Genomic DNA, 13,340 nt, shown 5'->3' with positions numbered 1-13,340 from the left:
TCACTCCTAACTCCTGATACTCCTACAGCAGGACCTCCTCCCTGTTCCGACCTATGTCATTTGTTCCGACATGGACCACGACAACTGGATTTACCCCCTCCCTTTCCAAATTCCTCTCCAGCCGCCTCAAGATATCCTTTATCCTGGCAACACACCCTTCAGGATTCTCATTCTTGGCTGCAGAGGAGGCTATCTATCCCCCTAATTATAGAATCCCCTATCACTACCACATTTCTGTTCAGTTCTCCCCCCCCCCCCCCGCCATCCCCCCACCCCCTGGACAGTCTTCTGAGCTACGGTGCCTTGGTCTTGCTCTTTAACTGAAGCAGTTTCATCCCATTCCTCTGCCCTTATATAACTTTCCTTTTCACATACTCATCCAATTCTCTTTTAAATGATGCTGTCTCAAAAACGGCTTGTGGTAAAGCTTCCATGTTCCGATAATACTCTGTGTGAAGGAATTCCCCCACCCCCCGCCTTTGTTCTCCTAATAATAATCCTGAGTCTACGCCTCTTTATTACCCATGCATTAACCACTAGAAACAATCTTTCTTTATTTTGATGTTCCTAAAATTTCTTGGGGTGAAATTTCCACAGGGATTCTTACCATGATTTCAGTGGCAGATAACGCGGGAGAAATGGTGTAGACGACGGAAATTCTACCCCCTTATGTTTTTATTTCTCAGATTAAGAGCTAACATACGTTCAGTAGGTTTGGAGTTCTGATGCTTTACCATCTAAAACGGATATTAGGCGTTTGCTCATGAATCCAGGATTCCTTTTGTATTGTCAACATGCTGTTGCACGGTGGCATAGTGGTTAGCACTGTTGCCTCACAGCACCAGAGACCCGGGTTCGAATCTGGCCTCGGGCGACTGTCTGTGTGGAGTTTGCACATTCTCCCCGTGTTTGCGTGGGTTTCCTCCGGGTGCTCCGGTTTCCTCCCACAGTCCAAAGATGTGCGGGTTAGGTTGATTGGCCATGATAAATTGACCCTTAGTGTTAGGGGGATTAAATATGTGGGGTTACAGGGATAGGGTGGGATATGTGTTGGTGTAGGGGTTACGGGGATCGGGTGGGATATGTGTCGGTGCAGGCTCGATGGGCCGAAATGGCCTCTATCTGCACTGTGGGGTTTCTGTGATTCTGTCAAAGAGGAACCAGAGGCAAGAGAGCGGGAAATGTTACAGCAGCCTCTGGAAGAGGGAGTGCTCTTTTGAGGCTGTAGCTGAGGCTTAAGTCACGTTATTGGAGCAGAATAGGAGGAGTTTTACCCTTTATCTAATCCTTGTTATACCTAACCTGTGAGATGCAGAGACTTCATCAATTATTCTCCAGCTTTAGTGGTTAAATTGGCAAAGTTGACAATAACTCCCCTTAGCCTATGGTGCATGTCTACCCAGTGCCCCTGGATGGTGTTACATTCATACACACCTCCTTTACTGCCTCATTAATTCTCTGTCCCTGACTGTTCTCTCATCCACAACCACTTATCAGTCTCACTATAACCTGAACAAGTATTAGGGTATTATCAGGGCTTAGCAGTTCTCACTAAAAGAATCTAATTTGAATGTGCACACACGAGGGTTAATTCTACGAGTTCTGATGCAGGTGGGGAGCCTCAGACACCAGCAGGACAGACTTGTAAAATGATCCACGTGGTGATTTTCTGTAACATATTATACACTACGGGACTCTGTGCTGGCAACAGAGCCTCACAAAATTGCCCCTTGTATCGCGCTTTTGTGTGAGTTTTGAGATAATAATACCATTAATTAAATCGCAGATTTTCACAAAGCACCCTATTGATGCATTTGTATTATCCCTTGAATTGCACTGATGCTTAAAAATATATTGGCCACCCTCTCAATTTATGGGCATCAATACGGTCTTGCCGGTTGTTATCTTTAAATAAAAGCTGCTCGATGTCAGCAGGCTATTTGACAGTGAAGTGTGTCAAAGCTGAGCCTTAATCTGTCCTCACACAATGCGCATGGGTGTAGACTTTCTGCCAAGGGTCACTAGACCACAACAAAGTGCGGAAACAGTGGCTCATTTTCCCTCCGTAGGCTGGCCACGTTGAAGCCAACTGAAGCGCCCCACCGCTACACTCACTGAGATGAGCTAACAGCACAGGCCAAGAATGTAACCTGGGACGTTCATGGTCTGTCTGGTTTTGCAGCGCACCCCACAGACACACTTATCCATTGTGCCACTGGACAACTTGCAATGTGACCCTGAAATTCCAAGGGGTTTCTCCCAGTCTGCCCGTCTTAACGTCAATACGAGGACAGTGGAATCCTCAGGGAAATGGAATAAAAGGCAAAAATAGCAGATTGCACCATTTACCTGGGGTCTCCGCTGGTCTCCAACTGGTGGGAGGCTGGGAGAATCTCGGCGGAATTTCAGGGGCCGCTGTGCTTTCTCGTTGAGTTGGACTGTACTGGTTTTCTCTTTTTAAGATTGTTCACTTCACTGCTTCAGTTTTCCCACATACCTTTCTTATACTATTTCTTGTGCTATGATCTGTTATTTCTATCTGAATACACTGACATGAGTGAAATAGAACAATGGCCTTTGCAAAGTGTGAAGGAATTATCTGAGCAGTTTGATTGGTAGGATTTTAAGGTACATGAATGGTAGTTTAGAAAAAGCAGTTAAGTGATTTTGATAACTTAGCTTCTTTATTTGTTGCCCATTTGTTACTTTTTGGATTGTTCACATTTTGTGGAGCAGTTCAAAATTCCTGCATTCCCAGCAGAGAGCAGTACTTGCTGGGAACATAGGCCGCGATTTCGCCTACCGAGGTGGGCTAAGTACAGCCGAGGTAGGTGGTGGCCTGCAACCCCGCTCGCGGTTCCATCGCACTCTGTTGAAGTGATTTTGCCCTGATTGGGCTTGTTAAGCCCCGCCCTGCGAGGGTCCCGGCCAATTAAACGGAAGCGGGTCTGATGATGTCATTTGATGACGCGTCATCAGCCGGTTTCCTTAAAGCGTCATGTCAACATTCATTTTGACATTTCTGCTGTCAGTGTTTTACAGCATTGAGGTGCTGCAAACGCTGACAAGCACTGCACAAAGGTGCACGGCTGCACCCAGGCTCTCCCATGACTCCCTCCACATGCTTATGGAGGGAGTCACAGCACTCAGGGAGGTTCTCTTTCTTCCAATGGGCGGAAGAGCCCTCCCCAGGAGATGAACACAGCCTGGTTGCATATTGCAGAGGAGGACACATGCAGGAATGTCATCAGGAGGACCAGGCTGCAGTGGCGCAAACCTTTCAATGATCTCAGTAGATCACGAAACGTTACTGCAAAGCCACACTCAACCTCATCCTGCTGTGCCACTCGTCACATCCCCATCACCCTAAAAATAGATGCATTGCTGGTCATCTTCCAAAATTCTATAGACTCTGGAACAGTTCCCATGAATTGGAGGATAGCTAATGTAACCCCACTATTTAAAAAGGATGGTAGAGAAAAAACAGGGAATTATAGCCTTACATCGGTAGTGGGGAAAATGCTAGAGTCCATTATAAAAGATGTAATAGCAGAGCACTTGGAAAACAGTGACAGGATCGGACAAAGTCAACATGGATTTACAAAAGGTAAATCATGCTTGACTAATCTACTGGAATTTTTTGAGGATGTAACTGGTAGAATAGATAAGGGAAAACCAGTGGATGTGGTGTATTTGGACTTTCAGAAGGCTTTCGATAAGGTCCCGCATAAGAGATTAGCGTGTAAAGTTAGAGCACATGGGATTGGGGGTAAGATACTGTCTTGGATAGCGAACTGGTTGGCAGACAGTAAGCAAAGAGTTGGAATAAACGGGTCTTTTTTTGAGTGGCAGGTAGTGACTAGTGGGGTACCGCAGGGATCGGTGCTAGGACCCCAGCTATTCACAATATATATAAATGATCTAGACAAGGGAACTAGATGTAATATCTCCAAGTTTGCAGACGGCACAAAGCTGGGTGGGCGTGTGTGCTGTGAGGAGGATGCAGAGAAACTCCAGTACAATTTGGACAGGTTGGGTGATTGGGCAGATGCATGGCAGATGCAGTATAATGTAGATAAATGCAAGGTTAACCACTTCGGGGACAAAAAGAGGAAGACAGATTATTATCTGAACGGCAATAGATTGGGAAAAGGGGAAGTGCAACGAGACCTGGGTGTCCTTGTGCATTAGTCGCTGATGGTAAGCATGCAGGTGCAGCAGGCGGTTAAGAAGGCAAATGGTATGTTGGCCTTCATAGCGAGAGGATTCGAGTACAGGAGCAAGGATGTCTTGCTGCAGTTGTACAGGGCATTAGTGAGACCACACCTTGAGTATTGTGTGCAGTTTTGGTCGCCTTATCTGAGGAGGGATGTTCTTGCCATGGAGAGAGTGCAGCGAAGATTCACCAGACTGATACCTGGGATGGCAGGAATGACATATGAGGAGAGATTGGGTCGATTAAGCTTATATTCGCTAGAGTTTAGAAGAATGAGAGGGGTTCTCATTGAAACTTATAAAATTCTAACAGGACTAGACAGACTAGATGCAGGAAGGATGTTCCCGATGGCGGGGGAGTCCAGAACCAGGGGTCACAGTCTAAGGATAAGGGGTAAGCCATTTAGGACTGAGATGAGGAAGAATTTCTTCACCCAGAGAGTGGTGAACCTGTGGAATTCTCTGCCACACAGGGCAGTTGAGGCCAATTCATTAAATATATTCAAGAAGGAGTTGTATATATTTCTTGCGGCTAAAGGGATCAAGGGATATGGGGAGAAAGCAGGGACAGGGTACTGAATTTGGATGATCAGCCATGATCTCATTAAATGGCGGAGTGGGCTCGAGGGGCCGAATAGCCTACTCCTGCTCCTATCTTCTATGTTTCTATGTTTCCCTACCCTACTCCTGCACATCCTTACTCACATCAACTTACCTTGCACCTCCACCCATCCCTCTCTCTATCTACATTATCACTTCCCCATCTCACTAGCCACCCCTCACTTTCACCCTCATCCTTGTCCAATCATACCAACTAACAACACACAAGGCTAGGCAGTTGGGTGTTATCATCAATGTTCATGTAAAGTTTCTGTTAATGTGTTGTCAAACATTGAAACCTTTATTTTGAACACTTTGCGTTCTTGGACAGATTTGTGTGCACCTTTGGAAGTGGCTTAGTGAGTTGCAATGAATGGTGAGACTCAGAACAGTACCCCCTGCAATGGTGATGAGTGTGAAAGGAATGGCTTGGGCATTTTAGGGATGCTTTATGGTGTTGGTGTGGGGTGGTGCCAACCTGGCACATCATGGGCCAGCCAGCGTGTACAGCGTCAAGTGAAGTAAATCTGGCCATGGTGAGGCCAATTCTGGCAGCAATGTGGTCAGGTGCTGATGCTCCATGTTCTGTCCAGCAACAGGTGATTGCAGAAAACGTTGGTGTTGTTGTTGTGATGCTGGTGTGTCTGGTGCTGCTGGTGATGGGGCTGATTGTGGAGGGATTCTGAGGACCAAGTTGAGATGGTTTCAAGGGCACCGATGCTGATGGAATAGATAGCAGCTGCAGTTGAGATGACAGAAGTGATCTGTCTATGGTGAGAAAGTTTGTTCCAAGGAGGTGACAGTGGATAGAGAGTTTACTCCAAACACTTCCAAACCACATAAAGCTCAAAAGTGTGTTCCAAATCCTGAAGGCTCCAGCTTCTCAGACTGGAAAATGAACAGCTGTGAAATGGTAGCTTTTATACCACTTTTGCAGCTGTCACCTATTCAGAGCAATGGAGAGTCACTGAAAACCCGAGCTACTTACCTGATGTGATAGGATGGAAGGTAGGAGTGATTAAATGACAAAAGGGATGGTGGTGCAAAGCAAAAGGAGATGGTAATGGGACAAGTAAAGAAACAAAAGATGGATCTAGAGGAGCTGTAAATGGGAATGGCAGAATCATCAACATCTGCCATGTGAAAAAATAGGGGCAGAGGTTATGGTCTGAAATTGTTGAACTCGATATTGGGTCCAGAAGACTGTGAAGTGCCTAATCGAAAGAAGAGGTGCTATTCCTCGAGCTTACATTGACCTTCGTTGGAACAGTGTAAGAGGCCGAGGACAGAGAGGTTAGAGTGGGAATGGAGCGGAGAATTAAAGTGACAGGCAACCAGAAGCTCGGGGTCGCCTTTACGGACTGAACGGAGGTGTTCCGCCTTCCACCCTATCACAGACCTTCCCTTTGGTTCTTTCCTCCCCTCCCCCTTTTCCCTGCCTCTGCACCTGCTTAAAATCTGTTACACCTCTAACTTCTTCCAGTTCTGATGAAAGGTCGTATAAAAGCTACCATTTCACAGCTGTTCATTTGCCAATCTGAGAAGCTGGAGCCTTCAGGATTTGGAACACACTTTTGAGCTTTACATGGTTTGGAAGTGTTTGGAGTAAACTCTCTATCCACTGTCACCTTTCTCACCATTGACAGATCACTTCTGTCATCTCAACCTCAGCTGTTAATTCTGTTTCTCTCTCCACAGATGCTGCCTGACCTGCTGAGTATTTCCAGCATTTTCTGACACCTTATTAACTCACTTTAAATAAACAGATTAAACATTTTGTTGAAATAGTGGACAATAGATGTGAACACGTTGACCAGTGTATTAAAAATAGTGCACAGAAGAATATCAATTCATGTCACTGTTCTTGCTACGTTATGAAGGAGCCGACAATCAGTACGGGGATCTTGGCTTCTCCATGTTTACTATAAGCATTCAGATATATTTGGAAGTAGAAGTCAGCATTAGATGATAAAGTTTCAGGAGTCTCCTTCCAGCTGTGCCTGGAGTATTCTTGACTGAGAGAATTGCTGAATTTGAAATGTCTCTGCAGCCACCATCTCCCGTAAGTGATTACTGCAGCCTCTGTCATTACAGCTGTTAATGACCATCATCAGTGCTCATCAACAACCTGGGGGCATCACAGCGATTGGGAATCATTAATGTGTTCAGTGTGGTGCCTAGATGTCTGGCACCATCTTCTGCTAATGTTATATTTATAGTACAGAGATGCTGTCAAAGGTAACTCTGTACACTTCTTCAAACAAAGGGTAGTGGAAATCCGTAACTCTCTCCCCACAAAAAACTGTTGAGGCTGGGTCAATTGAAAATTTCAGAACTGAGATTGGTAAATTTTTGTTAGGCAAGGGTATTAAGTGTTACGGAATCAAGGCGGGTAGATGGAGTTAAGATACAGATCAGCCATGGTCTAATTGAGTGGCAGAACAGGCTCGAGGGGCTGAATGGCCTACTCCTGTTCCTAATCTCATGGGTTGGTAAAATAGTCTTGATTCTAGTTGTGACCAGGAAAGCTGGCGACTGCCAGCCTAGCTATCTCCTGATCGGCTCTGAACTGCAACTGTAATAGATGTGACATCTACCACCTAGAAGGACAAGGGCAGCAGGCGCATGGGAACACCACCACCTCCAAGTTCCCCTCCAAGTCACACACCACCCTGACTTAGAAATATATCGCCGTTCCTTCATCGTCACTGGGCCAATATCCTGGAACTCCCTTCCTAACAGCACTGTGGGAGTACCCTCACCACACGGACTGCAGAGGTTCAAGAAGGCAGCTCACCACCACCTTCTCACGGGCAGTTAGGGATGGGCAATAAATGCTGGTCTTGCCAGCGATGCCCAGGTCCCATGGACAAATAAAAAAACTTACTAGTGTTGATTCATTCAAATGCAAATGGATAGATTTCTTTCAGAAAATAATATTTTGGGACACAGTATATGAATAATTTGAGACATGACATGTTGTATGTGTAGCATGCTTGGGAGGAAGAGGTGACTTTGGAAGTATGGTTCCCAAAGCTTTCTACCAGTGGGGGATTTCCTCACCTCATGTCTGGATCTACTGTAGATTAATTGATAATGACTGATTGCCGTGTTGTATTTTCTGACTACCAGAATGGTAGAAGGTGAACTTGATAGGCCTTGGTCTTTTTTCATCTAGCAATTGCTATGTTCTTTCCTAACTACTTGAAATGGAGAATAAACTCGCTCCAAAAATCCGTGATTTCGCTCCACTGTCTTGGCAATGGCGGAATGGGACTGCCTTTGCAGTTACACCCCTGACCCTATCGGAATTCCCAGGGTCATGGGCATTTCCATAAACTGGGTTGGCAGGCCCCTGCTTCGCTAGTGGCATAGCTGGGCTGCCCAGCAGGTCGCGGGGGAAGGAAACTGTGGCATTTGCCAGCCACTGGGTCCAAGTACAGGCAGGTCTGGCTGAAGAAGCAGGGATCCTTCAACAATGGGCCAATGTCCAGGAAGGCCAATTTCTTTACAGCAGCCGATCGTTTTACGATAGACGTCCAACTCTGCTAGCGCCCAATTGCCCCAATAACACCCCTACTGTTTAATAACTGCAAGGAAATTCGGGCCAATGGGCACTTGCACCACTAGGTGGCCAACCAACAAAAAAGCCAGCTGGATTTGGGACAATAGCCCCCTTTGTAAATAACTCTTTGGGGAAAAATGTAAGGTTCTCTTTGGGAATCCTGACCTGGACCCCCCCCCCAGTTAACCCCACTGCCACCGTTTGCTGGCCTGGTACATAAGGGTGCTAATTCCACCCCTACGAAGAATATTTAGGATTACATCGGATATATGGCACAGAAACAGGCCATTCGGCCCAACCAGTCCATGCCGGCGTTTATGCTCTACTCGAGCCTCCTCCCGTCTTTCCTCATCTAAATCTATCAGAAGAACCCTCATTTCCCTTCTCCATCATCTGCTTGTCCAGCCTCCCTTTAAATGCATCTAAACTTTTTGCTTCAACCACTCCCTGTGGTAGCGAGTTCCACATTCTCACCACTCTTTGGGTAAAGAAGTTTCTTCTGAATTCCCTATTGGATTTCTTGGTGACCATCTGATATTGATGGCCTCTAGTTATGCTCTTCCCCACAAGTGGAAACATTCTCTCTGTATCCACTTTATCAAAACCTTTCATCATTTTAAAGACTTCTATTAGGTCACCCATCAGTCTTCTTGGGTCAGGCAAACCAATCAAAGAAAGGAATCCCCCTTCATACTTTTGACAGGTCCGTACGGACAGAACTGTCAAAAGTATGAATGGGGATCACGTTTAAAAACACACTAAAACATTAAATACATTTTTAAAAAGCATTACATAATTAAAATTAATTAAAATTCCATTTAATTAATTTTTTTTTTTAAACTTAAGTTTTTGAAAAGAAAATTAAATGTTTTTACAGGGCTAAAAATAAACTTACCTTTTTGAAGAGTATTTTTAATTTATAAATGAGTTATCAAGTTTCATTTTTCTATTTTGTAACACTCTTAAGCTGGTAAAAAGCAGGCCTTACGCCAGGCTGACACTCCAGTGCAATACTGAGGGAGTGCTACACTGTTGTAGGTGCCGTCTTTCGGATGAGATGTAAAGCCAAGCTGCTCTCTCAGGTGGGTGTAAAAGATCCCATGGCACTATTTCGAAGAAGAGCAGGGGAGTTCTCCCCGGTATCCTGGACAGTATTTATCCCTCAATCAACATCACTAAAACAGATTGCCCCTGAATTTCCAATTGGAGGCTTCCTGCGGATGTAAGGATTCAATGGCCTTTCAGCGAGCGGAAGTTGTGCAATAAGTGCAGCTCTCCCCCCGCAGAGGCACTTTTCCCAGGCAGGCGGATGATCTGTCAAGACAGATCGCAAGTGCCGGGTTTTAGCGCATGCGCTTTGCATGCCTGAAACCAGCGCTTGCGCGGTCCCTATGGGCGCGTGCGCACCTCGTACGCACCCGTGGGGGTCGGAAAATCCGGCCCCTTATTTGGTCATTGTCACACTGCTGTTTGTGGCTGCCACATTTTCTACATTACAACAACACTTCAAAAGCACTTCATTGGCTGTAAAGTGCTTTGGGGCATCCTGAGATCGTGAAAGGCGCTATATAAATGCAAGTCTTTTTACCCTGCCTGGTGATAGTCCTGCGTTGGAGTGCATGCAGGTCAGGAAAATCAGGGGCACCTCTCTCTTCTTACAAGTGCAGTGCAGCTCCGATAATGTTGCACCGCGTGAGGGCGCCGGAAGGAAAATTAGCCCCAACAAAATTCAGATTATTTGACGACCACCAAAAATAATTTACCTAGAATACTAGTTGACATGAATCAGTCATTCATGAAAGAAAGACTTATGAAATAATACTGAGCAGCCTACGGGTGGCGCTGTACAGGTAGAGTATAAATACTCGGGCATGGGCCCAGCTTGTGCAGGACATTCTTAACAGGAACCAGTGAAGGACACAACTAGACCGCCATGTTGTAAAACAGTTGATTAAAGCTTTGTTTAACGCTTAGACCAAGTGCTTAGTAGTTTTCTTACGTCACTAGTCACACGGGGAAATAAACAGTCTACTGCTAAAGTCTACACAGAACCAGCACTAGATTAAAAAATGACTGCTTAGAAACACATAGCAACAATGTATAAATCACAGTGAGCAAAAATAAATGACGCATTACCTGTAATGTACATGATACAACTTTCAGTAACAGGATTAAATACCACGGATGTCCATAAATAATAAGTTGTTAAGTGTTGCGCACGTGTGGTAATTTCTCGGCTTCACTGCCATTACGGTTTGAATTAGAATTAAAAGCACGGAAGTGATTACGGATACAGGCTGCGTGGAAATTGGATTTGAATTTTGTGATGGACGTGATTCAATGGGAATTTACATTGGTTATCTACAAAAGGGGCATGTAAGCTCAGCTATAAGCCCTGACTCTCTGAAGCCACGCAACCAGTGGAAGCCTTACCCACCAGCACCACATGTTGGATATTCCTGCAGGCACTGCAAGTGTTTTTCTGACCAATTGTGGACATCCAACTGTCTAATATGCTCTGCGAATGGGTCAGGTTCTCCACTGGCAGAGCAGACGGGTAAAACTTTTTTTGTCTCCTAACAATTTTCTCCTTTTCCTTGCCCTCCTCTTCTCCTGAAAGCACTGGCTTCTTGGTTGGTTATAGTTCAACGGGGCTCATGAACAAAATGCAAAATCGCAGATGATGGAGACCTGAAACAAAAGCAGAAAAGTGCTGGAAATGCTCAGTGGGTCGGGCAACGCCTGTGGAGTGAACAGATAAGTTGATGTTTCACGTATGGACCCTTCATCAGTCTCATCCAGGACTTGATGTTAGGAAGGTCATTGGAAAATGTAGCTAAAGCCTTGAAATTGCCAGTGATGGTGATGGTAGAGAAATACAGCTGTGGAACTTGATGTTGTGCTTGTAGGTTATCTCACTGAGGGTAGCATGCACATTGTGAATAGGAGAGAACTAATTATACAGTCCTGGGACACATGATGAAGGGATAATTACTAGTCCTAGCCCTTTTTCGGCTACCCCAGATCAGGCGTATTCCCCAGACATTCACCTTCAACTAAAGTTAGAGATAACCAAATTCTATAAGATGCTTAATTGGGTCTAAAGGTCCAGGCTATCTCTCTCTAAAGGAAAGGAACGACTTGAAGATGTTACCATCTTCCAGATAGCAGTTTTAATTTGTTTAACGAGACTGTAACCTTCCGGATATTATGAGGGTCTGGAAAACCCCCCCAGAATTCTGCAACTCCTCACAAAAGAGTATAATTAGTTCTCTCCTATTCACAATGTGCATGCTACCCTCAGTGAGTTTGCGAGTTTGATACAGAAATACTGTTTGAGACAAATCTAAAAATATATAAATTTATTTAAGAGCCGACATACAGTTAACAGCTTGTGAGTTAATCGTGACTTTAACAGTTCAAAATACTAATAGCTTACATTTCTTATTCTCAGAGATCCTTATTCTCAAATCTTAACTTTGTACATTTTTACATTTCTTATTATTTCTAATCCAGAATATCCACCAAAATCAAATAAGAGCACCTTTTTGATCCCTGAGACTCAAAGAATTAAAAACTTACAGAGCCTGCCTCTAAAGTTGAGAATCGCTTGCCCTTTCAAGCAACTTCTGACTTTCCATCTGAAAAGCTCTATTTTTATACCTTTTTTTAGTGGTATAGTCTTTGAAGTTTTCTGCTGATGTAAGCTAATTATCTCTAGTCATTCTTTATTGAATTCTTTTCTATACTTACTGCCAATTCAACTGTTAGCTTGCAGACTTCTGTCTGTTGCTTAGGTGTTCAAAACGTATCATAAAATACGGTTATAACTTATGTATCTATTTGATGCCATTTTAATCGAAGTCTTCCATTCAATTCTAAAATCACCTAGCTGTTTGGAAGCAGATGTCATGACTCCTACGTGTTCCAAGTTCAACACAAACACAATGTGATTGCTTGGTGTCATCTATTGAAGTCATATTTTCAATGTCTTCTGTAGGTACTTTTTACAATATGTAAATTGAAAACACTTCAACCGAGTATTTACTTGTTTTCTAGCTATCTCAATGGTTATACCACAGACGTCGTGTCTGCTTGCTTCATTTGATGTGATATTATGAAGGCATATGGTTGTTTAATGTTCTAAGTTTCTGTTTCCCGGAGTGTTAGTTTAAAACACTTTAAACTGGGCAATGGTATTGTGTTTCACCCAAGCTGCAGACTTTCTGGAAACTCCAATGGTTTGCTTCAATAGGGCCATTGTTTTATTGTCAATAACCCATTCCCGTTTCAAAAACTTGTATGGTGTTTACAGCTTGTGTTAACACTTCATCTTATCTCAGAAGTCTCTATTCTGTTTACAGCTTGTGTCGTTGAGGCTTTTAGATTTTTAAACCCAGTTTTCATGTTTTAATAAAGTCAAAATTCCATTCATAGGATGGTATATCTATTGGAATATGGCTATTTCCTTTACAATGAGAGGTGCCTATAAGCATATGAGGGGAAACAGCTTGAGAATATGTTGTTCCTCCATTGTATGGAACAGGAGGGAGTGATGGACCAAGGAGGAATAGCAGTGGGGGAGAATAGAGGGGTTCATAGTGTTGAGCAGTAGCATCAACAAAGAAATTGAAAATAAGGATGGGGACAGTGAGCTGTATTCGCAATCAGTCACGATGTCATTGGTGACTTTAACCAGGATAGTTGTGGGTGCTAGGGATATTTAGAAGCCATATTGGAGGGACTCAGGAACTGAAGGCGAGAGAGGTGAATTTATAGTTTGATGGCAGTGATATGTTCAAGAACTTGAAGAGAAAGTGTCAATTGAAGGTAGAATGGTAGCTAGATTTTAAAAAATGGATTCAGGGTGAGATTTTTAAGAAGGGAAGAAAGTCTAAATGGGTCATAGAGTCATAGAGTCATAGAGTTTTATAGCACAGAAAGAGGCCCTTCGGCCCAT

This window comes from Somniosus microcephalus, chromosome 10 (assembly GCF_052327205.1).
Source record: "Somniosus microcephalus isolate GS21.2 chromosome 10, FLI_Smic_1.0, whole genome shotgun sequence".
In the NCBI taxonomy this organism is placed as follows: domain Eukaryota; kingdom Metazoa; phylum Chordata; class Chondrichthyes; order Squaliformes; family Somniosidae; genus Somniosus; species Somniosus microcephalus.
The sequence above is the reverse complement of the archived record's forward strand: the minus strand, read 5'-3'. Positions refer to the sequence as shown.